This window comes from Salvelinus sp. IW2-2015, linkage group LG26, assembly GCF_002910315.2.
Source record: "Salvelinus sp. IW2-2015 linkage group LG26, ASM291031v2, whole genome shotgun sequence".
Lineage (NCBI taxonomy): Eukaryota > Metazoa > Chordata > Actinopteri > Salmoniformes > Salmonidae > Salvelinus > Salvelinus sp. IW2-2015.
In genome coordinates, this window is record NC_036866.1 from 47,550,688 (window position 1) to 47,577,438 (window position 26,751).

Sequence of the window (26,751 nt, forward strand, 5' to 3'; positions counted from 1 at the left end):
TTATGCGGTGGGCTCTGATTGTACAAGGATACAATATACAGATTCACTATGTGAAGGGTTTGGCGAATGTGATCGCCGATGCTCTATCACGGGTTTAGTAACTGGGGATGCGTGTTTTTTGTTGTTGTGGGCGTGTTTTGGGGTGGGCGTGTTACGTTCCCCAGGTTCTGTGTTGTGGGTCTGTATGTGTGTATTTCAGGAAATAGCTTCCTGAATTCTAAGCAGCTGATTGGTCGGCCCCATCGATGATTGGAGCTCTGAACCCTCCCTCTCGTCAGGGGAAACAGCTGTGTCCCACAAAATGTGTATATATTACTTTTTTTCAAACTCTCAACCTAACTTAACTTTCATAAATTGTAATGAAAATTGGTGGTCAGCTAGCTAGAAGGGTGTATTTTGACGCAAAACGTACCGTTATTTTCGAGTCCATTTAAATTTTGAGCTCCAGGTGATTTTGTCCTCCAACCGCTAGAGAGTGTCTGAAGTTACGACAACCACCAACACAAAACAATGCAAGTTCTTTTTAAAGATCTTTACTGTCGTTTTATTTTTTTACAATTTTAAATGGATGTCTAAGTCTTTTTGTAAATGATTGTAAAGCCCAGTACGATGTTGGGGGAAAATTTGCTTGGCCTATTTCATAATCTAAACCAGTTCTTTAAATGGCCAATACAAAAAGTGTGTTGTTTAGGCCTATATGCATGCCCTGATGCATTTATTGCTCAAATCTCTGACAACTATTGTTTTAAGTAAAAACCAATAAAACAATCGACAAAAATTTTGAACATTCTACACAACAAATCATTTTTGTTGTAATTTGTTATAGGCAGTTTTTAAGGACACGTAACTGTGGATCATTTGGCCAATATCGCTTGTTTATTGATGGCGCTGGCAGAGCCCAGTTAGAGGTTTCTTTCTTTTAGATCTGAACGGTTTCTTGGATCCGAAACAACACGGGTTTGTTTTCCACAGTCCTTTCCCGGAACAGGTCTGACTGTCCTCGGGTCAATTCGGAACGGGTCTCCGTTTTAAATATTTATTTATCTATGCAATGCGGGTCAGGTGGGGAAGCCACAGATCCATTTCTGAACGGATTCAACTTTTTGGACCCATGAAGACCTCTAGTCGGAACCCGGTGTAAGTCGGTGACGCCTCTCCACACGTCAAACCAATCAAATGCCTTGCTTGGGCAGAGCTCCAACGGTGCTCACCTGTTTAGTGCCGTAGGAACAACAGTGCTTGAGGACTAAAAATAACAACAAAACAAGCACGGGTGTYAACACATTTTAGAATGTTTCCAGCATTTCTCTGTTATTTCGAGATGAGCTAGATGGTTCTTGAAATGTAACACCCAATCAAAATTTTGCCGCTGGGTGCGAGTGGACAGTACATTTTTGTACTACAAAATTCTCCAGACTTCCAAGGGAGGCGTGACAACGACGTGATTGTGGAAGTATGCCAAGACTAGTCTAGGCCTAGCCTATATTCTGACTCTTCATTTTCTGCTGTCTCAATGCAGCATTCCTGCACCTTTTTCCAACTTTTTTTTAAAGACGTGGAATTAGTATTTCACTCATATTCGAATTTGACATAGAGAGTTTGGAAACAGAGGATGATACACATTTAGAGTAGAGCGTTTAAACTTTGAAGTGGCACTCACCCCTTTTTAAAAAGTGTTTGACTTTAATTGAGTCTATTAGAGATAGCAGCGGCGTATTTAACTAGCCTAAATAAAATTCCACTCTGGGAAAAGGGCTTAAGTTATTCAGAATGAGTCTGTCATTAGATGTTAGGAAACTTCTACATTTCAACTGTCGTCTCCCTCTAATTGTGTGTTGCACAATGGTAAATAACTACACAAGTGCAGTTTTGCTCTTTTTATTTTGTGGTGTTAGTTATTCATGTTTGACCTCTACACTATACAAGGTGTTTTATAATGAGTACGGCACTGGAAAGGACAGCTGTGGGATGCAGATGAGGAAGAGTGGGAAAGAGAGGGGACGGGGGATGAAGGGTCACAGATACAGCACGGATGCAGTATGACTACATTTAGAAATGTTTTTTGTGAACGAGTTTTAGAAACTTTTGTTCACATAAAAAAACAGTGGGAGATTTTAATTTCCTTCTATTACATAATTTAACATCAACACATCAAGTATATGTTTTTGTTAAAAAAATTGTGGAAATTTTTTAAAGTAGTCCTTGTGCTTAGAGTTGGTTGTTTTTAAGTATGGTTTGTTTAACTTTGCAATCAATGTTTTTTGTTTGTCATATATTTTAAAGGGAAAAAATCTGTCTCGGCATCATTCCGTTGAAACCATGAAATTGCCCCTCTCTCGTTCCGCTGCTTGCTCGCTGCACCCTGTGCTGAGGAGGCTAGCCCATCTTTCTGTCTCCTCTCTCTTGTTCTGTCTTTCTCTCCCTCCCGCCAGCGGGATGGCTCTGTCTCTGGTGGGGGAGTGTGTGTGTGTCTGTTTCTCGCCTCTCTCCTTCTCTCGTCTTCCACTGAGACTAGCAGGATGGCTCTAGCGGCGATGGGAGTGTGGTGTGTCTGTCTCCATGAGGATCAGCACTGGCCAGCTGCCTGGAAGGAATACCAATAAAGCACCACAGGATCCTTCCTCTCTCTCACCCCTGTGTGTGTGTGTGTGTGTGTGTGTGTCTCTGAGAGATGCCAGCTTCGTGTGTGTGTGTTTTACTGAATCGTCCCGCTGAGGAGGAGCAATGGATTCACTTGTGCAGTGTCCCTAATTCTTCGCTGTCTAGACTACTCATCACAGTCAGCGCCGAACCACACACTACTCAATATTTATCACGCGGCTCAATATGTTACCACACCCCTAGTATATGGCTTATTCACACCATTTTTTTTTGCATTACTCAATATTTGTTCCGTAACTCAATATTTATTACGCCCTCTGCTCAATTGGCTGGTGTTTTTGCTTCAATCGACAGAGTCAAGAATTGTTATGCTGCTCAACTCAATAGCTTAGTCCTTAAAACACATGTTTTGAAGGTGTAGGGTTGGGAAAAGCATATGAATTATGAACTGCAAGTTTGAATTAAATTCAGACAGATTCTGTGCATCAAAACGAAGCAAATAGCCAATTGTGACAGCAGTATAACTGGCCCCTCTCAATGCTCCATTGTTGTGTGCATATGAGCGAAAGGTTTGTTATTGCATGAAATTGGATTATAACTCATATCATTGATCCAAGAAGGGATTCATTGTAGCACGAGATATTACAGTAATATCGTCTAGTGCTATACTGGCCCTGACCATAGCCGAACAAGTTGTCTGTCAATGGACTTGAGTTGTTGTTTTTCCCCAGACCTCAAAAGTGGTCCTTGATGTGGTTAAAGCATTGTTGTGGACTTAAAACATCCAGTTTTGTTGTTTTTCTATTCGAGTTAAAATGACACAAAAACACACACGGACACACTCGCTACAATCTTCAGTTCAGTGTGTCGGTCAAGACGAGTGCTAGGAAGGTTGTGTTGTGCTGGGTTTGGTCTGATTGACGCAGTCTTGATTGCAATCACCGGATTACAATCATCGCTCATGCTCACATTCTCCTGACCTCAGTGCACCCTGTCTGGCCTCAGTGCACCCTGTCTGCACATAGGCTTGTCTATCAGGTTTCAGGAAAGACCCAAATGCAGACTGTGTTGAAGTAACAATGTTTATTACAGCAACAGGGGCAGGCGGACGACAGGTCAAGGCAGGCAGGGGTCGATAATTCAGAGTAGTGGGCAACGGTACAGGACGGCAGGCAGGGTCAGGGGCAGGCAGAGAGGTCAGGCAGACAGGCTCAGAGTCAGGACAGGCAAGGGTCAAAAACAAGGAGGGCAAGAAACAGAGAAACTGTGGAAAAGCAGGAGCTGAGACAAAACGTTGGTTGACTTGACGAACTGGCAACACACAGAGAACACGGGTATAAGTACCCAGGGAAAAATGGGGGAAATGGGTGACTCCTGACGGGGGGTGGAGACCAGCACAAGGACAGGTGAAACAGATCAGGATGTGACATCTCTACTACTGACTGATACACTGAACTGAAGATTGTAGCGAGTGTGTATCTGTGTGTTTTTGTGTGTGTTTGTGCGTGTGTGTGTTCTGTTCAGGCAGGTTGATGTAACCTTACCTGAAACTAAGAAACCTCACCTTCGTTGAACTGTGTGTGATTCAATGTGAATCACTATAATTGACTGGTAAACACTGTGTGAAGCAGGGCCTCTTGTGCTAGAGAAGAGACTGTTAGCTAGTGGACAGAAGAGCAGGCAGATACTCCTTTACAGCTGAGGCAGGCTCCCTCCCCTGAAAGTCCTCAATCTTGGTAACGATACCAGTATCACGATACCATGATACTCGCTTTTCCATGGCAAAGAAGAAAACACGAAGCAGACTTACCTCTATGGTCCTTTAAAAACCTGCTGTATGTAAGATATTGTGTGATATAGCTTGGGGGAAAAAACAAATGTGACACGTGACAGAAGGCTGTGTGTTTGCAACATTATACTGTTTTTTTCTCAAGTAAATAAGTCTGCTTCATGTTTTGTTTCCTTGCCACAATATATCCAAGTATCGCGATACTGGTATTGTGATAACCCTATTGGTTAGAGTAGGGCCATGCATGGCCGGCCCCAGGCAATTCCCCCCCCCCTGTTTCAGCCATGATGTAAACACAAATGTCGGAGTCTTTTTAGACCAAGCACAGGTTTAAATCCCTCCAGTGCAAATGGCCCACAAGACTCTGGACCCAGTGAGGCCCCTACATCGCTCGCCCATCGCTGTCTCCTACATTAGTAGAATTCTCTCTCTTCTCAGTTTTTCTTCTATAAGTCCTCCCCAACTTCCCTCCTCTCGCCTCCCCAACTTCCCTCCTCTCGCCTCCCCAACTTCCCTCCTCTCGCCTCCCCAACTTCCCTCCACTCGCCTCCCCAACTTCCCTCCACTCGCCTCCCCAACTTCCCTCCTTTCCAATAGTACACCTCTGCGCAGCCTTAGGAAAAAGCTTAAGTGAAAACGAGAGTAGCTCCAAGTCAGATTGGGAGTACACTTTCTTATTAGCTTTAATTCATTTCTAAGAGTCTCTCATCCAAAGAGAAGTACAGATTGAGAAACAGTTTGAGAGTCACTTGTGTAGAAACGCGAGATGAACGGCAGTGTAAGTTATAGCGCGACAGGGAGCAGGTGTGCAGTAAATGTGAATGTAGCCTACTAGTTTTGTTTTTCTGATGAGTACTATTCTTTCCAAGTTCACCAACTCATGTCGGGTTTTGCCCCAGCTGCAAGCCAAGAGTCATCAATATAGAAGTCATCGGAGCACCAAACCTCTCCCTTCATTTATTTATATTTCTACGTTCCACATCATGGCACCGTTCAGTACTATAACTGCAATGCAGCTTCACGCTTCAATCTAAACCAGAAATAGCCTAAACGGGTTGTCCTCAAACCGAAGGCATAGAATCAAAGAGCTGTTGCCTCAAGCATTTTCCAGTGGTTCCAGAGCCAGACTAACATGCCGTGCATTCTGGGTAACTCTGGGGCAGAAACAGACAGGTCTTTGTGTCTGTCCCTGAACTCAAAAACACCACTGGTAATCGGACCATACACACACACTCACACACTTCTCTGCACTTTCTCATCAAAGAGGACATGTAACCGGCTTCTCTCTCGGACTCTGACAGAGTGTACCATTTTGAGTGTCCGAAGGATTAAAATACAGCGTTGTATTTGGGCACCATCTTAGATTGAGTCAGGACAGAGGATCCATATGCATTAGCTGGGCCATTGGACCACAGTCCTGGGCAGAGGCTGGAGGCTGGACAATGAGTTGTTCTCTGCAAAGAATGAGGCCTCTGTTTAGGGAAGCTTGACACGCAGTGAGAGGGAGAGAGGCTGGAGAAAGAGAGGGAGGCAGAGATGTGGTTGTGAAGAGAGTGTTCTGTTCGGTCTCTTGTTCTACAGTATTTATACATACACAGGAGCCACATGCTACGATAGAATGGCAGATAAAGCCTGAGTAGATGAGCATACGTAAGAACTAAAAGCTGCAGGTAGTAGTTCTCACAGTGTATCTGTAAAACCATAATGGTTCAACCCACATCCTACCAAGATCTGTGCAGACCTACGTTATAGTCTTCACGATGTTCATAGCATTACGCACTTTCTCGCTGTATCACACAGAAACCCAGTGTGTGGCGTCAGGCAGGAGAGGCATCAGGTGACGCGATCTGAGAAAGATGGCATCCTAGCAGTTCCTCGTAGGCTACTTTACCCGTTTGTCTCCCAAATTCATGATAGTTTGAACTACCACCAAGGTATTTGCACTAATTGATTAACTTCCAGTTGTAGCCAACAAAAATGCAACCTTCCCCGTTACGCACGTGCCCCAGAAATGCTCGATAAGGCCCGCAGCGTGGAATCGTGCGAGAAAGAGACTTTATCCAATTCTTTCGAAGCTGTATTGGACACTTCGCACGAGCCTCAATGCCCGCCTGGACGAGCTGTAATCTGGCCTGAACGAATACAAGAAAGACATCAAAGAGCTGTGCGATGACTGTGTTTCTTTGTCCAAGCTCGTGGGAAAATCTGAGGCCACTATTACCAAACACAGAGAATCACTTGAACCCCTAGATCCCAAGCTGGAACTTCTAGAATCCAATCTTTTCGAGATGGAAGATTGAGCAAGGAGAGAACCTTCTTTTAATCAATCTAGAAGAAGGAATTGAAAAGAACAATGCTATATCCTACTTAACAGAGTATATCCCCAAATTGTTCCCACTGCTCTCTGGTTCTCTCATTGAACTTACAGTATGTGCTGTATGCGCTTTGCCCCTGACTTCAGTGCGCAAACCAGGAGCAGACACCAGCCCTGCTACCCGCTGATGAACAAGGCACGCCTTCCTCCTCTACCCAGCAACCATCAAGTTGACTCGGGCAACAGAGCAGCTAACCTTCCAGGACATTACCAAGGCTGAACGCTTCATTGCATCCTGGGATTCTACTTTAATCACCTGCAACCGAGCATGGAAAGCCATATCCCAAAACGGACAACTACAAAGGGGGATAAGACCTGAAATGGGCTAATAAAACTGTACCATTAATTCTGACTGTTGCAGTAGAAAGTGTTTTCCTCCAATCAGCTTGCTTATTCTAATATTGTTCGCAAGCTATACCGAATAGCATGTCATTGTTTTCATGGCTCCGATGTTTGCTTATAAAATAGGCCTGTGATTACGCACCAGGCCCTCCTATTGGTTCAATCCGTAACCAATAGCATTGTTTTATTTTTTTAAAATGGTGTTGTTTTACTCTCTAATTTAGGACTAATTTGCGTCAGTTTCTATTTTGAAAAATCTCATTAGTGTTGTTTAGTGTAGTCCTCGCCTACACCAGCGTTTCCCAAACTCGGTCCTCGGGACCCCAAGGGGTGCATGTTTTGGTTTTTGCCCTAACACTACACAGCTGATTCAAATGATCAAAGATTATTTGAATAAGCTGTGTAGTGCTAGGGCAAAAACCAAAATGTGTTTGGGAAACCCTGGCCTACACTAACACAGACTAAGCCACCATAATTTTCTTTAGAGTAGGCCTACTTATACAGGTATAGTTTGCCTTAATTGACCAATTCAAGTCTATTTGTTTTGGTTAATAATTTACAGTACACTATAAGCTAAGTTCTTTCTTTTCCTTTTTTTGTTTCTCTTTTCTACGTATTTTTCTATCATCAGGCCTATTATTACTGTTATTATTATACTTTTGGGGGGGGACTGTGATCAATATTCAAATTTTTTCACTTTTATTTTAAGGTTGGCTCTCTTTTTTCAGGATCTTTTTTTTTGTCTCCGGCTCGATCACTTTGTATTTTCTTGGGTAGGGTTACTGGGAATATGTGTCTGTCTTTGTATGTCTTAGGGAATGGGTCAGGACCTTGCTATAGTCTAAATACAGTCAGTAAAATAATTTGGAGGTTATTTCTTATAGATGTCCATTCACCTGCAATAAAAACATTTAACCTGAAAAATGACTCATCTCAATATGCTTGCTTTTAACGCACACAGGCTCAATACTTCACACAAAAGGACGAGCTGTCTATATTTATTCTGTCTGAAAAATGTTGATATAGCTCTCAGACAAGAGATACATATCCTACTGAAAGATGTTCACAGGGTCAACAACAAACACTTTAAAGTATTTTCATTTTCTTCATTCAGAAAAAAAGCAAGGGGCACAATGATAATTGGGAAGCGGATTGGTGATTGTGATTGTGGAGGCCAGGTCAGCTGATGCAGCACTCCATCACTCTCCTGCTTGGTTAAATAGCCCTTACACAGCCTGGAGTTGTGTTGGGTCATTGTCCAGTTGAAAACAAATGATAGTCCCACTAAGCGCAAACCAGATGGGATGGCGTATCGTTGCAGAATGCTGTGGTAGCCATGCTGGTTAAGTGTGTCTTGAATTCGAAATAAATCACTGACAGTTTCACCAGCAAAGCACTACTGTACGTAGATGGTGTCTGACATTGTGGACAGTTGTAGCTTACGTGCGTTCCAAGACTTAAAAAATAAATAGGATGGGCCTGGTTCCTCATTTTTCTTTCATTTGCACTTTGTTCGGCTCTACGTGCTTATGGAGAAGCCCGGGGTTCAAATGTAGTATCTCATACTATACACAAAATACTGGCAGCAAGGGTAAGTAAGGGCATAGTCTCCAAATTATATATTTATATATTCCTACTCAAACCAACATTACCAATCTGTTCAACATGGAACAAAGATATACCAGCAGTGGATATTAACTGCAGTACCTTCTGGTCCAGTATCACATTTTCATCAAGAAACCCAAATTACCCACTTTAATTTTGCCCATGACTTCTGCGACTCCCAAAAACTTTCCAGATGAACATATGTCTGTATGCTCTGCCCCCAGAGTACTCTTGGCACATGTATTCATATGGTCTGGAAGTGCCCAGAGGTTTTCTCCTTGAGGCATTCTGTGGCTTCATCACGATCAGGCATTTTGTCTAAACCCATCCCATGTCTGCCTAATGTGCTTCTGCTTAATGATGACTCGTCACTGAACTTAACATGCAGGTAGAGAAAGAGTTGGCTTGCCGGCCCAACAGCAGCCGAGAGAATGGTTGCCTTACGATGGCAAGCTCCACACACACCGTCACATCAGCAATGTATTTATTCATGGGCATAGCTCAACTTGAACTCTCAATCTCTCGATTGCATGTTGCAAAATCAGAGAATATTAACATATGGACTACAACACTTGGCAGTATGAAATCATTACTTTAAGATATGTGCTTAAGTAAGCAGGTACTGTGGGTGGGGTGGGGATAAATGTGTATTTGTGTCATGTCCGTTGGTTTGTGTTTTTTGTTGTCTTGTCACCAAAAAAAAGTTATAACTTGATCACAAAAAGAGAAGCCTAGTTGTGACAAGTTGAGTGTAACCGAGGGTAAGATAGTAAGTTAGTGAGAGACAAAGTGACTAAAATGTTGCCGTTTCAAAAACCAAGCAGGAGTAGGCTTCTGTTGTGTTCTTGCGAAACACATCTAACCCGTGTGGGAGTATAAATGATGTATGAAGACAAAGATATGGTTGTCAGCAACTTTGGTGCTATAACCAAGAGCTTGATACACAGTTTTACAAAATACCAAAATACGGATACTGACAGTGATGGGAATGAAAAGAGGAAGCGCTGAGCTGAAAGTGTGTGTGTGTGTGTGTGTGTGTGTGTGTGTGTGTGTGTGTGTGTGGTGTGTGTGTGTGTGTGTGTGTGTGTGTGTGGATCAAGGATTAGGAACAGCATTCTGAAGTAGTTTTATGTATTTTTTTTGTCTTTCCTTGTATGCTTCAGTAATTATATAAATTGATAGTTTAAGCCTTTTTGTCTCACATGGCTTTGATATTCAGTCAGTAAATAAATGGTTAACACTATGACTTCGGAAGTGTGAGTTATTCTCTTTTCTCGTAATGATGAACTTCTCACATACTTAATATTCTCACACAAGGTTTTGCCAAGATGGTTCACTTCAACTCTGCGAGGAACATGATACTGTAGTTTAGTGAAAGCCATATGAACAAGAGACTGAAAAAACTGGCAACAACAAAAACCCTGACCCCAATGGTTGTTTCCAGTCAGTTGTGGTGTAGATTCTAGTCCCTACCATAGCCCAACAGCCTGGTAGGTAAATATCTGATTAGTGCCACTATTACTAGTCTTACAGGGTCAGTGTGATAACAATGTGCTGATTCCATAGGAAAATAATAACACTGTATCAATACCGACAGATGGAAGATTGGTTCCTCCATCTTTGTGGGGACCTAAAATCCCCCAAAGTCCCCACAAGGATAGTAAAACAAGGAAAATTAACCCATGTGGGGACATTTCCCACGTGCCAACGATGACAACGACTTTTTTAGGGTTAGGGTTACAATTAGGGTAAGGGGTTAGTGGTTAGGTTTAGGAGTTAGGTTTAGGGTTATAGGTTAAGGTTAGGGTTAAAGTAAAGGTTAGGGTTATGAAAAATAGGATTTTGAATAGAAATCTATTTTAGCTGCCTATGGGGATAGAAGAACAAGGTGTGTGTGTGTGTGTGTGTGTGTGTGTGTGTGTGTGTGTGTAAAACCCTTATTTGGCACCTGTTATATTTTGGGACCCAGATTCTAATTTGTTTGCGCTGTAGCGTCCAACAAATATGACGGCCATATTGTGTGTTATGATTATGAGAAATGCAGCGTGTACATCTAGGTCAAAGGTAATGACCGAGCAACACACACATACACACAATACAGCACCAGAAAAAGAGGTATTTGGAACACATATTTGAAATAGCCTTTGTGTCAATATAGATAAGGTTGAGCTTTCCAGTGGCATTTGGAAAATGTCTCATGTCAGTTAGGGGATTGAATGTTACATTGTAATATTGTCTGAGATTGTTGCCAGCCCTCTGCAGCTCTCTGTGGATTAGTTTATAAACCCTTATGTAAAGTATACTTATGTACCTTATCTAAAGTGTTACCAAACACTTCCATTGTGTGGTGGGGCTGGGTACTGGGACAGGAAAAAATAACAACTTCAATTGTCTCTATATAATGGATAAATAAAGATGAATTGTATAGCATTGTGTCTGTCTGACTGAAGGTTCTGTGGTTGTCTCTGGCAGGCGGAATGGAGCAGTGGCGAAGGGAACTCCCGGAACATTCCGGAGTCGATGCATCACGGCAGCTCGGAGAACAACCTGGATCTGGACCTTAGCGGCATCCCAGACTCCCAACGCTACCTCGACTCCTCCCACCGCAGCCTAGACTCCTCCTACCGCTCCCTGCCCCCTGGACTCAACAGTTTGCAGCAGAAGATCCTCAGGGTTAGTTGTTTAATAGTTATAAAGATCTCCTAGAGTTTAGAGTGATGGGCCAGCAACAGTAAGGTGGGATGCTGGTTCAAATCCAAAGGCCGATTGGAAAATCTTGTGGGGAGTGGGCCGCAAGAGGGTTCCTGGCATAAGTATCCTAGATGCAATCGCTTGCCATTATACCCTGCCATTATACAACGTGTTTGTGTGCCTAGCAGGTTAGGTTTAAAATTTAAAATAATCATTTCTGTGGACTGTAAGGAACATGGTAAAGAACAAGAAGGCCCATTTATGCTCCCAATTAATGCTTTATTGACAACGTTTCGATCCAAAACAAATTTTCATCAGGTTTAAAGATATACTTCTCCTTAATGCAACCGCTGTGTCAGATTTCAAAAAAGCCATACAGATACCCGCCATGTTGTGGAGTCAACAGAGTCAGAAATAGCATTATAAATATTCACTTACCTTTGATGATCTTCATCAGAATGCACTCCCAGGAATCGCAGTTCCACAATAAATGTTTGTTTTGTTCGAAAAAGTCCATAATTTATGTCCAAATACTTCCTTTTTGTTCGCGCGTTTAGTTCACAAATCCAAATTCATGAGGTGCAGGCACTTAGTCCAGACGAAAAGTCTAAAAAGTTATATTACAGTTCGTAGAAACATGTCGAACGATGTATAGAATCAATCTTTAGGATGTTTTTAACATAAATCTTCAATAATGTTTCAACCGGACAATTCCTTTGTCTTTAGAAAGGAAAAGGAACGCAGCTAGCTCTCACGTGCGCGCCTGACTGAGCTCATGGCATTCTGCCAGACACCTGATTGAATCAGCTCTTAGTCTCTCCCCCTTCACAGTAGAAGCATCAAACAAGGTTCTAAAGACTGTTGACATCTAGTGGAAGCCTTAGGAAGTGCAATCGGACCAAATTTCCACTGTATATTGGATAGGCAAAGACTTGAAAACCTACAACCCACTTCCTGGTTGGATTTTTTCTCAGTGTTTTCTACCCACATCCACTAATAATATGCATATCCTAGCATCTGGGCCTGAGTAGCAGGCAGTTTACTCTGGGCACGCTTTTCATCCGGACGTGAAAATACTGCCCCCTACCTCAAAGAAGTTAAGGCGTCCGCATGCTTCCCAGCCGAAACAGTTCGGGAAAGAGTTTGTGTATATATTATGACAACATTTTGTGACGTTTTTCTTCGTTTTAGACTTCTTCAGTAAGTGTTTAGTTTTGGATGTTCGGGCACACACATTTTCTTCTCAGAGCAAGCCTAAGTCGGTAGCTGAAGTCTACGACCCTTCGTCGATGATTGGTCAACAGTAGGGATTCTTCAATAAAGTCTTTGTTGTCATTCAACGAGAGACGACCCATTTTCATGCACATTTTTTCATTGAGAAATACTGCACCAAACATCTTAGTTAAATGTAAAATTGCGTAACTAAGATCGCTTCGGCAATTATATATATTTTTTGACATTTCTTTAGTTGTCTTAGATTAATTTACTATTTTGAAGAAGTGTATACTGGTTACAGCGTCTCAAAATAGACAAACGGTATTATCAAAGATTTATATAACTAACCCAAATAGACCACAGCCTGGCACTGCTCCCGCTCCAAATTTGCTCCATTAATTAAAATCACAATTTAATTAACACCCATCTATTTTTGTGACAACCTGGACCTACAATTTTTTTAAGGTATTAAAACCAAACCATATTGGTTTGAATGAAAAGTATATTATTTAAATTATTTCAAGGCTATAGCCTGCAAAGTACATTGTGAAAGATTTGTGAGTGCGACACAATAGGCTGGTAGGGACATAGCTCAACATTTAAACATTTCATTGTATTAAATCATTAAAGTTTATAAATTGCACATACTTATAATTCAATTGTGACTTACTTATAATTAAATACAAATTAAAATGAAAAATGATTTACAGTTGAAGTCGGAAGTTTACATACACCTTAGCCAAATACATTTGAACTCAGTTTTTCACAATTCCTGACATTTCATCCTGGTAAAAATCCCCTGTCTTAGGTCAGTTAGGATCACCACTTTATTTTAAGAATGTGAAATGTCAGAATAATAGAAAAGATAATTATTTATTTCAGCTTTTATTTCTTTCATCACAATTCCTGTTGGTCAGGTTTTTAGGCAAAATACCCCAATCAAAACGGAACGCTCCTTGAACGTGGGAATACGCCAGGCCTATTGGGCCAAAACCAATGATGGCCTATTGTGTAGATAATAGAACTAAAATGAATGAAACGTTTAAGAGATCTGATTTTTTGTTTATAAATACTTTGCTACAATGACAGACTTAGTTATCTACTCATCTCGTTCCTTTCTTTTAGCATGTGCGCGTAGTAAGTACACCGTCATACTTTTGGGACACTGCATCACCACACTCACTCTCTTGCTCTTGGTCCTCATCTTTGTAAGTCACCTTGATTTAGCACCTGTGTGTTTTTACCAGTTTCTTCATGAAAATATTTAGCAAACTCCATGACAGTAGCTAAAGCATGCCTGCTGGGGCAGGCATACCCTGAGCTTGTGAAGTGAGCACTACTGGAGCGAAGTTGGAGCGGGCGGGAAGGCCGACGCTCCAGTCTTTGGGAATGTCGCTCAACGCTCCAGTCAAATTGGGCACACTCCGCTCACATACACTGAATGGGAGTAAATGAGTCATAGTGGACAGAACAAGCAAGAGGTGGGCAGAGCCAAGCACGAGCTAGCCAGAGCCTATTGGCTCGTTCTAGCATGTATTTGCATATTTCCGTTAGCGAAGTCCTACTCTGAAGTGTGTAACGGATGTGAAATGGCTAGCTAGTTAGCGGTGGTGCGCGCTAATCGCGTTTCAATCGGTTACGTCATTCGCTTTGAGACCTTGAAGTAGTGGTTCCCCTTGCTCTGCAAGGGCCGCGGCTTTTGTGGAGCGATGGGTAACGATGCTTCGTGGGTGACTGCTGTTGATATGTGCAGAGGGTCCCTGGTTCGCGCCGGGGTCGGGGCGAGGGGACGCCATAAAGTTAAACTGTTACAAGTGCACATGTGCAATATCTGAATTATCCTTTGCACTTCTTCTAAACAACATACTTTTTTGAAACCCACTCTGTTCATAACAGGTTCTATTTTTGAAAACATAGAACTGTATGGAGATCAAATGTTTCACCGGATGCAGAACACAGGAGTAAAATCAGGACTCTTGATCAGAAAAAGCCTGTGGTTGCGCATTTCATGGAGGCTCGTCACATCAGCTCTCTGAGATACATTGGTATCGAACATGTTAAGGCTCCTAGGAGGGGGGAGATACTGATAATCTATCACTGAATAAATAATTGTATTGGACTCACAATTGATCCAACATGTCTCCTAAAGGTCTGAACCAAGAGTTTGATGTCAGACCATTTCTTACATGAATATGTTACGTTGATTTATAAAAATAAAATAAAAAACTGAAATATTACATTTACATAATTATTCAGACCCTTTACTCAGAACATTGTTGAAGCACCTTTAGTAGCGATTACAGCCTTGAGTCTTTTTGGGTATGACGCTACAACCTTGGCACACCTGTATTTGGGAGTTCCTCCCATTCTTCTCTGTAGATCCTCTCAAGCTCTGTCAGGTTGGATGGGGAGTGTCACTGCACAGCTATTTTCAGGTCTCTCCAGAGATCGGTTTCAAGTCCAGGCTCTGGCTGGGCCACTCAAGGACATTCAGAGACTTGTCCCGAAGCCACTCCTGTGTTATCTTGGCTATGTGCTTAGAGTCGTTGTCCTGTTGGAAGGTGAACCTTCGCCCCAGTCTGAGGTCCTGAGCCCTCTGGAGCAGGTTTTCATCAATTATCTCTCTGTCCTTTGCTTCGTTCATCTTTCCCTTGATCCTGACTAGTCTCCCAGTCATGCCGCTGAAAAACATCCCCACAGCATGATGCTGCCACCACCAGATTTTCTTCAGACGTTACACTTGCCATTCAAGCCAAATACTTTATTTATTTCACCTTTATTTAAACAGGTAGGCCAGTTGAGAACAAGTTCTCATTTACAACTGCGACCTGGCCAAGATAAAGCAAAGCAGTGCGTCAAAAACAACAACACAGTGTTACACATAAACAAACGTACAGTCAATAACACAATAGAAAAATCTATGTACAGTTTGTGCAAATGTTGACGATTAGGCCATAGAGGTGAAATAATTACAATTTAGCATTAACACTGGAGTGATAGATGTGGAGATGATGATGTGCAAGTAAAGATACTGGGGTGCAAAAGAGCAAAAAGATAAATAACAATATGGGGATGAGGTAGTTGGGTGTGCTATTTACAGATTTGCTGTGTACAGGTACAGAGATCGGTAAGCTGCTCTGACAGCTGATGCTAAAAGTTAGAGAGGGAGATATAAGTCTCCAGCTTCAGTGATTTTTGCAATTCATTCCAGTCATTGGCAGCAGAGAACTGGAAGGAAAGGCAGCCAAAGGAAGTGTTGGCTTTGGGGATGACCAGTGAAATATACCTGCTGGTGCGCGTGCTACGGTGGGTGTTGCTATGGTGGCCAGTGAGCTGAGATAAGGCGGGGCTTTACCTAGCAAAGACTTATAGATGACCTGGAGCCAGTGGGTTTGGCGACTAATATGTAGCGAGGGCCAGCCAATGAGAGGGTACAGGTCGCAGTGGTGGGTAGTATATGGGGCTTTGGTGACAAAACGGATGGCACTGTGATAGACTGCATCCAATTTGCTGAGTAGAGTGTTGGAGGCTATTTTGTTAATGACATCACCGAAGTCAAGGATCGGTATGATGGTCAGTTTTACGAGGGTATGTTTGTCAGCATGAGTGAAGGAGGCTTTGTTGCGAACTAGGAAGCCGATTCCAGATTTAATTTTGGATTGGAGATGCTTAATGTCTGGAAGGAGAGTTTACAGTCTAACCAGACACCTAGGTATTTGTAGCTGTCCACATATTCTAAGTCAGAACCGCCCAGACTGGTGATGCTGGTCGGGCGGGCGGGGGCGGGCAGCAATCAGTTGAAGAGCATGCATTTAGTTTTACTTGCATTTAAAAGCAGTTGGAGGCCATGGAAGGAGTGTTGTATGGCATTGAAGCTTGTTTGGAGGTTTGTTAACATAGTGTCCAAAGAAGGGCCAGATGTATACAGAATGGTGTCGTCTGCGTAGAGGAGGATCAGAGAATCACCAGCAGCAAGAGCGATATCATTGATATATACAGAGAAAAGAGTCGGCCCGAGAATTGAACCCTGTGGCACCCCCATAGAGACTGCCAGAGGTCCGGACAACAGGCCCTCCGATTTGACACACTGAACTCTATCTGAGAAGTAGTTGGTGAACCAGGCGAGGCAGTCATTTGAGAAACCAGGGCTATTGAGTCTGCCAATATGAATAAGGTGATTGACAGAGTCGAAAGCCTTGGCCGGGTCGATGAAGACAGCTGCACAGTACTGTGTTTTATCGATGGTGGTTATGATATCGTTTAGGACCTTGAGCAGGGCTGAGGTGGATAATTTTAGAAAGAGAGGGTCCAGATTGTCTAGCCCAGCTGATTTGAAGGGATCCAGATTTTGCAGCTCTTTCAGAACATCAGCTGTCTGGATTTGGGTGAAGGAGAAGCAGGGGGGCTTGGGAAAGTTTCTGCAGGGGGTGCTGAGCTGTTGGCCGGGGTAGGGGTAGCCAGGTGGAAAGCATGGCCAGCCGTAAAAAAAAAAAAGCTTATTGAAATGATCGATTATCGTAGATATATTGGTGGTAACAGTGTTTCCTAGCCTCAGTGCAGTGGGCAGCTGGGAGGAGGTGGTCTTATTCTACATGGACTTTATAGTGTCCCATAACTTTTTGGAATTAGTGGGCTATATCTGTTCCATTACGGACGCAGGCAATGAGGCAGTGATCGCTGAGATCCTGGTTGAAGACAGCAGCGGTGTATTTAGAGGGCAAGTTGGTCAGGATGATATCTAAGAGTTACAGATTTAGGGTTGTACCTGATAGGTTCCTTGATAATTTGTGTGGGATTGAGGGCATCTAGCTTAGATTGTAGGACGGCCGGGGTGTTAAGCATATCCCAGTTTAGGTCACCTAACAATACGAACTCTGAAGATAGATGGGGGGGCAATCAGTTCACATATGGTGACCAGGGCATAGCTCCCTGACCAAGGCCCTCTCCCCCGATTGCTCAGTTTCAGAAGAAAGGTCCTTTTTTCCCCTGGCCATTTTGAGCCTCTAATGGAACCCACAAATGCTGATGCTCCAGATGCTCAACTAGTCTAAAGAAGGCCAGTTTTATTGCTTCTTTAATCAGAACAACAGTTTTTAGCTGTGCTAACATAATTGCAAAAGGGTTTTCTAATGATCAATTAGCCTTTTAAAATGATAAACTCTATTAGCTAACACAACATGCCATTGGAACACAAAAAATCTGCCGTTTCCAGCTACAATAGTCATTTACAACATTAAGAATGTTGTCACTGTATTTCTGATCAATTAGATTTGATTTTAATGGACAAAAAATGTGCTTTTCTTTCAATAACAAGGACATTTATAAGTGGCCACAAACATTTGAATGGTAGTCTATGTAAATAAGCCATTTTATTTTTTCCAAAACCTATTTTCGCTTTGTCATTATGGAGTATTGTGTGTAGATTGTTGAGGGATAAATAAATTGAATACATTTTAGAAGAAGGCTGCAACGTAACAAAATGATCAATGGGTCTGAATACTTTCCGAATGCGCCGTATGTACCTCTGTGATTGATTATGATTGACTCTGCGCAAAAGTGAATTGAATTGTTTCCACACCCACCACGTATGAAATGTGTATATTTTGGGATGTGAGCTCTCAGTCTGTTTGACCTGATGAATATCCATTTCGGATGGACTTGTTGTCAATAAAGAAGTGAATTTGGAGCATAAACAGTGTGCGGGCCTTCCTGTTCTTTACATGTATTCTTCATTAGCCCAGCACCTACGTTTCTAAAGATGTGCGTATGACCACAAACTTTTCTGTAAGGAACATGGACCATAAAGTATCATTCTTCTCCTTCCCAAGGTGACAGAGCAACTGAAGATTGAGAAGGAGTCGCGAGACGACAATGTTGTAGAGTACCTGAAACTGGTGAACAGTGTCGACAAGCAGCAGGTGTTTACCTTTTAACTTTTTAACGGTTGTACTTTCTTTTCTTTCTTGCACTCGCACTCACACTTGTATTTTATTACTAGCATTTATTTAGCTGCAGCTAGGGGCTATTTCGAAGAATAGAACCTGATTGCTAAATGTCCCCCTTATGTAAATGTTGATGCAGGTGGGGCGCATCAAGCATGTGTTTGAGCAGAAGAACCAGAAGTCGGCTCACAGCATCGCCCACATGCAGAAAAAGCTTGAGCAGTATCATAAGAAGATGAAGGCAGATGAGAAGGACGCCAGCCTCCAAACACCACAGCGTCTCTAACGAGAGCTCAAAGGACATGCTAAGCCACCATGAGCAACGTGAGCAGTGGTAGTGGACGACACCCACTGGACAAGATCAAGACAGTAGGGCCTGGCGTCTCGCTCTCGCCACCTTCTTTTTTCACAGCCCCGGGACTTTGCCAACCTCATAAGGTACTGATGCAGTGTTCCATGCTGACCATGTGCTCTAACCTCTGTCGGTGTGTGTGTGTGTGTGTGTGTGTGGTGTGTGTGTGTTGTGGTGTGTGTTGTGTGTGTGTTGTGTGTGTGTGTGTGTGTGTGTGTGTGTGTGTGTGTGTGTGGTGTGTGTGTGTGTGTGGTGTGTGTGTGTAATACGCAGTGGATAACCCAGAAGGATTGATTTTGGGTGTCAAGAGAAGAAGCAGCTGGTCTTATCGCACACCTCAGTGGATAGGATTACATTCATCAGGCCACCATAGGAACACAGATTTGTTCATCATGACGATAGATAATACAAGTTAATCTCTTTTTTCTCTTTTCGTCAGGACAAGTTTGGTGCCGAACAACATCGCTCACCTAGACCTACCTCGACACGCCCTCTCCTTCCACTCTGAAGGGAACTGGGCCTTGAGTGGGGCCACCTTAGTGGGTGGGAAGACCGCCGCCACCACCCACGCACAAGTACACCAGCGATGACGAGTGTTCCTCGGGCACGTCTGTCGGGACAGCAACGGGAAGCAAATGGCTCTGGGCGTGGCCTGGGTCTAGAAGTGGGTGTCGGGGCGGGGATGACCCCAGGACAGATCCTGGAGTCTGGGACAGCCAGGAGAGGCGTGGCCTGACCACGGAGGAGGTAAGGGAGATCAGGGAGGCCCAGGGGCAGCTGGAGAGGGACATGGAGGGATTCAGGACCCAGTTCAAGAAAGACTACAGCTTCATCACCCAAACGCTACAAGAGGGAGATACAGGTCAGGTCCCAGTTATATACACTATACAGTCGATTCGGAAAGTATTCAGACCCCATGAATAAAAAAAAATTATGTTACAGCCTTATTTTAAAATAGATTAAATAATTTTTTTCATCAATCTACACACAATCATATAACGACAAAACAAAAACAGTTATTAAGACATTTTGGCAATGTATAAAAAATAAACAGAAACACCACAGTTACATAAGTTTTCAGCCCTTTGCTATGAGACTCGAAATTAAGCTCAGGTGCACCTGTTTCCATTGATCATCCTTGAGATATTGCTGCAACTTGATTGTCCACTGTGGTAAATTTGATTGGACATGATTTGGAAAGGCACACACCTGTTCATATATAGGTCCCACAGTTGACGGTGCATTAGAGCAAACAAGCCATGAGGTCGAGGAATTGTCCGTAAAGCTCCGAGACAGATTGTGTCGAGGCACAAGGTCTGGGGAAGGGTACCAAAACATTTCTGCAAGTAATTGAAGGTCCAAGAACAGTGGCCTCCATCATTCTTAAATGGAAGAAGTTTGGAAACACAGATCTTTCCTAGAGCTGGCCACCCGGCCAAATGAGCATTGGGGAAGAAGGGCCTTGGTGAGGGAGGTGGCAAGAACCCCATGGTCACTCTGACGAGAGTTCTAGAGTTCCTCTGTAGAGATTAGAGGACCTTCAGAAGGACCACCATCTCTGCAGCAACTCAACATGGCTTTTATGGTAGAGCGCCAGAAGGAAGCTCTCGATACAATGCACATGACAAGCCACAATGGAGTTCTGCAAAAGGACTAAAGGATTCTCAGACCATGAGAACAAGATTCTCTGGTCTGATGGAACCAAGATTGAAATATTTGGAATAATGCCAAGCGTCAGCTTGAAGGAAACCTGGCACCATCCTACGTGATGGTGGCAGCCTGTTGGTGGTAGCATTATGCTCTTGGGATGTTTTCAGCAGCAGGGACTGGGAGACTATTCAGGATTGAGGGAAAGATGAATGGAGCAAAGTAAGAGAGAGATCCGTGATTGAAACTTGTCCAGAGCGCTCAGGACTCAGACTGGGGCGAAGGTGAGAATCTTGAGAGGATTTACGGAGAAGATTGGGAGAAATACTACCAAATACAGGTGTCCAAGCTTGTAGGGTCATACCCTAGAAGACTTGAGTTGTAATCGCTGACACACGGTGCTTCACAAGTACTGAGTCAGAATACTTATGTACAGTGAAGTCGGAAGTTTACATACACTTATATGTAGTCATAAAACTCGTTGGACATCTACTTTGTGCATGACACAAGTAATTTTCCAACAATTGTTTACAAGCAGATTATTCTACGTATATTCACTGTCCACATATCCAGTGGGTCAGAAGTTCTTACACTAAGTTGACTGTGCTTTAAACAGCTTGGAATTTCAGAAAATTATGTCATGGTTTAGAAGCTTCTGATAGGCCAATTGACATCAATTGAGTCATTGAAGGTGTATGTGGATGTATTTCAAGGCCTACCTTCAAACTCAGTGCCTCGCTGCTTGACATCATGGGAAAATCGAAAGAATTAGCCAAGACCTCAGGAAAAAGAAGTGTAAACCTCCACAAGTTTTCTAGTTCCTTGGGAGCAATTTCCAAACGCCTGAAGGTACCACGTTCATCTGTACAAACAATAGTAGCCAGTATAAACACATGGGACACGCAGCTGTACAGCGTCAGGAAGGAGACGCGTTCTGTTCTAGAGATGAACGTACTTTGGTGCGAAAAGTGCAAATCAATCCCAGAAGAACGGCAAAGGACCTTGTGAAGATGCTGGAGGAAACAGGTACAAAAGTGTCTATATCCACAGTAAAACGAGTCCTATATCGACATAACCTGAAAGGCCGCTCAGCAAGGAAGAAGCCACTGCTCCAAAACCGTCATAAAAAAGCCAGACTATGGTTTGCAACTGCACATGGGGACAAAGATCGTACTCTTTGGAGAAATGTCCTCTGGTCTGATGAAACAAAAATAGAACTGTTTGGGCATAATGACCATTGTTATATTTGGTGGACAAAGGGGGAGTCTTGCAAGCCGAAGAACCACATCCCATCCGTGAAGCACGGGGGTGGCAGCATCATGTTGTGTGTGTGCTTTGCTGCAGGAGGGACTGATGCACTTCACAAAATAGAGGGGGAAATGATGTGGATATATTGAAGCAACATCTCAAGACATCAGTCAGGAAGTTAACGCTTGGTCGGAAATGTGTCTTCCAAATGGACAATGACCCCAAGCATACTTCCAAAGTTGTGGCAAAATGACCCACTGGGAATTTGATTAAAGAAATAAACACTGAAATAAATCATTCTCTCTACTATTATTCTGACATTTCACATTCTTAAAATAAAGTGGTGATCCTAACTGATCTACGGCAGGGAATTTTTACTAGGGATTAAAAAGTATGTGAAAAGTATGTGGACACTCCTTCAAATTAGTGGATTCGGTTATTTCAGCCACACCCGTTGCTGACAGGTGTATAAAATCGAGCACACAGCCTTGCAATCTCCATAGACGAACATTGGCAGTAGAATGGCCTTACTGAAGAGCTTAGTGACTTTCAACGCGGCACCGTCATTGAATGCCACCTTCAGACCTGACCAAGTCAGTTTGTCACATTTAGGCCCTGTTAGAGCTGCTCCGGTCAACTGTTAGAGCTGCCCCGGTCAACTGTTAGAGCTGTTATTGTGAAGTGGAAACGTCTAGGAGCAACAACGGCTCAGCCGCAAAGTGGTAGGCGACAAAAGGTCACAGAGCAGAGCCGCCGAGTGCTTAACATAAAAATCGAATGTCCTCGGTTGCAACACTCACTACTGTGTTCCAAACTGCCTCTAGAAGCAACGTCAGCGAAAAACTGTTCGTTGGGAGCTACATTAAATGGGTTTCCATGGCCGAGCAGCCGCACACGAGCCTAAGAATAACCATGGATAATGCCAAGCATTGGCTAGAGTGGTGTAAATCTCTCTGACATTAGACTCTGGAGCAGTGGAAACACTTTCTCTGGAGTGATGAATCATGCTTCACCATCTGGAAATCTGACGGAATAATCTGGGTTTGGCGGTTGCCAGGAGAACACTACCTGTCAACTCTGGAGAAGGAATGATTGTCTGCAGTTCCAGTGAAGGGAAATCTTAACGCTAGAGCATACAATGACATTCTAGACTATTCTGCTTGGCAAAGGCCCTTTTCTCTTTCAGTATGACAATGCCCCCGTGCACAAAGCGAGATCCATACAGAAATGGTTTGTCGAGATCGGTGTGGAAGAACTTGACTGCCCTGCACAGAGCCCTGACCTCAACACCATCGAACAACTTTGGGATGAATTGGAACGCCGACTGCGAGCCAGGCCTAATYGCCCAACATCAGTGCCTGACCTCACCAATGCTCTTGTGGCTGAATGGAAGCAGGTCCCCACAGCAATGTTCCAGCATCTTGTGGAAAGCCTTCCCAGAAGAGTGGAGGCTGTTCTAGCAGCATAGTGGGGACCAACTCCATATTAATGCCCATGATTTTGGAAGGAGATGTACAATGAGCAGGTGTCCACATACTTTAGTCATGTAGTGTACAAGCGCCATTCCAATAAGTTACTATTACAACTATTACAAGCTCCATTTCAGTAGGAACTACTTTAGTAACTTTTGGTGTAGAAGAGAATGTGTTCTTCATGAGGAGAGATACAGGTCAGATTACTTTATCAGCATTATTAAACCTCCATTACAATACAGAATTAACTACAAAAGCAAGAACATAACTCAAATGTTAGCTAATCCACCACACTGTACTTGCCAGTATTACTTTTTTATTAAGATTATGTATCGACATCATAAGCAAATCTATCATATTACACAGGTGGTCACATCATCTATTGGAAATCTGCTTATTTTGCTGTTATATTTATTATATTCTCCAGCTGGTCTTGTTGCTATGTATGCTGCCAGCGAATGACCAATCCACAGAATTAAATATATCACTAGTATTGTCGTGTCTTTAGTATCCTTAATGTGATGACATGATGCTGTTTTATCAAATCGATTACCTAACGTTGAATTGATTACGTGATTGAATTAAATCATGTAACAATTAACTCATGAATAACCTGTGGCACCATGGAGAAGTTTATTTAAGGAGTTCCGTCTTCCGAATTACATTTCAGTCATTGATTATTCTTTACCTCAGTCTCATCTGAACATCGTMAAATCTGCACGAACCCTGGTTTCCATAATAAATGAGCAATATACAAATTGGCTTAATAATTTATTTACTAACTAACTAAATAATCACAGAAATACATAACAAACAAACAGTAGATATTGGTTACTAACAATGATAGAAAAGTCCCTAGTGGGCTAAGCCGATATGACAGCTTGGTAGACAAAAGGAAAGGGGTGGGGACTGAGAAAGAGCGGGAAAGACTAAATGGATTCATTACACACAGTCTATAATAATATTAATTGAAATGCTAATCCTTTGCACATGAACGGCAGCTCATTCGAGAATAATTGTTTTCTMTGTTGGAATCCTCRATTGCCCTGTAGGGTTCATCAGAGTCTCTGGTTAACTTTCATTGAAGTCACAAAGTCTTTCRTGGTTGTAGGTGGTTAGAATGTTTACTTCAGAGTACCATTCAGAAATGTTCTCATAGAATAGATGCTTCGGCKGTTGTCAGTATTCTCGTTCTAGGTTTACKTAATTTCTAGCTACAGACTAGTAATACGATGTCTAGAATTTCTCTTATTCTGTAGTGATCGATAGTCTCAGAGTTKAACCATTTGCAACCTTAGCTTACACCGTGGTATGCGTGGTCTTAACCATTTGTGACGTCYGGCTTACCGTGGGTCTCTTTGGAATGAAATGTACATTTCGTTACGGGTGTTTTTATACATTTYAGAGAAAAKGGCGGTTCCATGACACCTGKTAYAATKGCTGGCCTCACGGGGGCGTGACCACTGACTAGTTAAACTTTACATGGAAGACAATTYTCTCATTTTAAAGGTTGACATCACATTACATCATTTCACAAATAGTCTCATCTTTACTCATTCATTTTATACAAGAATTAGATGCAAACCCCATAATTGAGAAATGTACACATTCAGAGGTACAGTTATGTGTGTTTTCTGTCCTTCATGAGATCACCAAATGAAACACACTCAACATGACTGTTCCATAAGTGGCCACAGACCATTTCCACATTCTCAAAAGTAGACACATATTTAATTTCTCCCATTTTGGGGATTTAGGAGTTTGGCCAAGTCTTTTTTTGTTCTCTCTAGTCTCTCTACCTCCATAATGCATGGCAGTTTCTACCCGGTATTCATGACCTGAGGTAATAAACCTGGTTTAGGAGAGAGTGAGAGAGGGGGGGACCACGTCATGGCAGTATACTACACAGTAGTATTGTTTTGCATCTCTATGGATCAATCATTGTCTATAATTCTATTTCACGGTAGCTATGAGAATTACCAATTTTAGTGTCTATGTAATTCTATTTCCTGGTAAGTRTGACCAATCACAGTGTATATATAATTGTATTTCCTGGTAGGTGTGAGCGGTTGGAGGACCAGCTGAATGATCTGACTGAGCTCCACCAGGCCGAGACAGCCGACCTGAAACAGGAGCTGGCCAGCATTGAGGAGAGAGTGGCCTACCAAGCCTACGAGAGGGCTAGAGACATACAGGTACTGTACACACACACTGGTGCATTGCTACTGGCATCATCAGCGCAATGACAGCAGCTAGCTGTTCCCATAGACTTCCAGTCATAGAGCCAATGACTATCAATTTAAAGAAATATATATTTGAAAAATTACATMATATTTTTTGCAGTGTTTCCCCTATAAATTAATATAGGAAATATAATATATAATATAGGGAAACACTGCACACAATCTAGATTACTCTCTAAACTGCTTTTAYTTGAAACAAATCCCATTGCTTCTATGTTGAAATTGAATTCTGAACCCAAAGGCGATGTTTTCTAGACAGGGTTTATAGACCACGTTTGTCCCTCCCTCTCTCTCTCTCCCCCTCTCCCTCCCCTTCTACAGGAGGCCCTAGAGTCATGCCAGACGCGGGTCTCTAAACTAGAGCTCCAGCAGCAGCAGCAACAAACCGTACAGCTTGAGTCCCGTGATGCCAGGGTGCTTCTGGGTAAAAGCATCAACATCATGCTCGCCATCGTCACCGTGATCCTTGTATGCGTCTCCACGGCCGCCAAGTTCGCCGCGCCCCTACTGCGGAGCCGTCGCCACGTGATGGGCACCTTCCTGGGCATGTGTCTGTTGGCGCTGTTCTGGAGGAACTGGGAGAATCTACAGTGTGCTGTGGAGAGGGTCCTGGTGCCAGCCTGAGGGGGGACAATAGTCTAATGCTGTCCATGTCACTCACTGCAACAAATGATCTACGGACTGATCTCAGAACTCCAACAAAACAGCCTATTGATGTAGTAAAATGCARAAGGTGCTTAATGCAAAAGAAGTCCGATGGGGGGAAACGGAGCTAGCAAAGCATGGTCACTGACTGGTTAATCGCATCACCTAGAATAACACTGAATATCAAGACAATGTGGGGTGAATGAAAACACAATGACTGACATAACAACAGAAACTACAACCACACTGCTCGAGAATGTTGTAATCCTTGATCAATGCCGTTTCTTGCAATTGTAAGGTTTAATCGATGCTCCCAGAAACAAGTCTCGCAGTGTGAAGTCCATCATGAGAGACGACTGACTTCAATATATAGGTTCTCCATTGATCAGAAGAGGGGATGCTGTCCAGAACACACTACAACAAATAATGTCCAGATAGTCAGATCACGTGCATAGTGCCGAAGAATTGCGATAGAGCAAGCATGATTGGGGAAAGATGGGAGCTGGGTAAAGCATGGTTACTAACTGACTGACTGTTCATTTATATATTGTTGGATCACAATCTCCAATGTCTCTGACAGGGTTG

At 42.9% G+C, this 26,751-nt stretch overlaps 1 pseudogene; it reads left to right on the top strand.

Annotated features, from left to right (window-relative positions):
• The window catches only part of LOC111952250 (transmembrane and coiled-coil domain protein 3-like), a 45,479-nt pseudogene extending 19,153 nt beyond the window's left edge, over positions 1-26,326 (top strand).
• Positions 26,327-26,751: the final 425 nt, after the last annotated feature.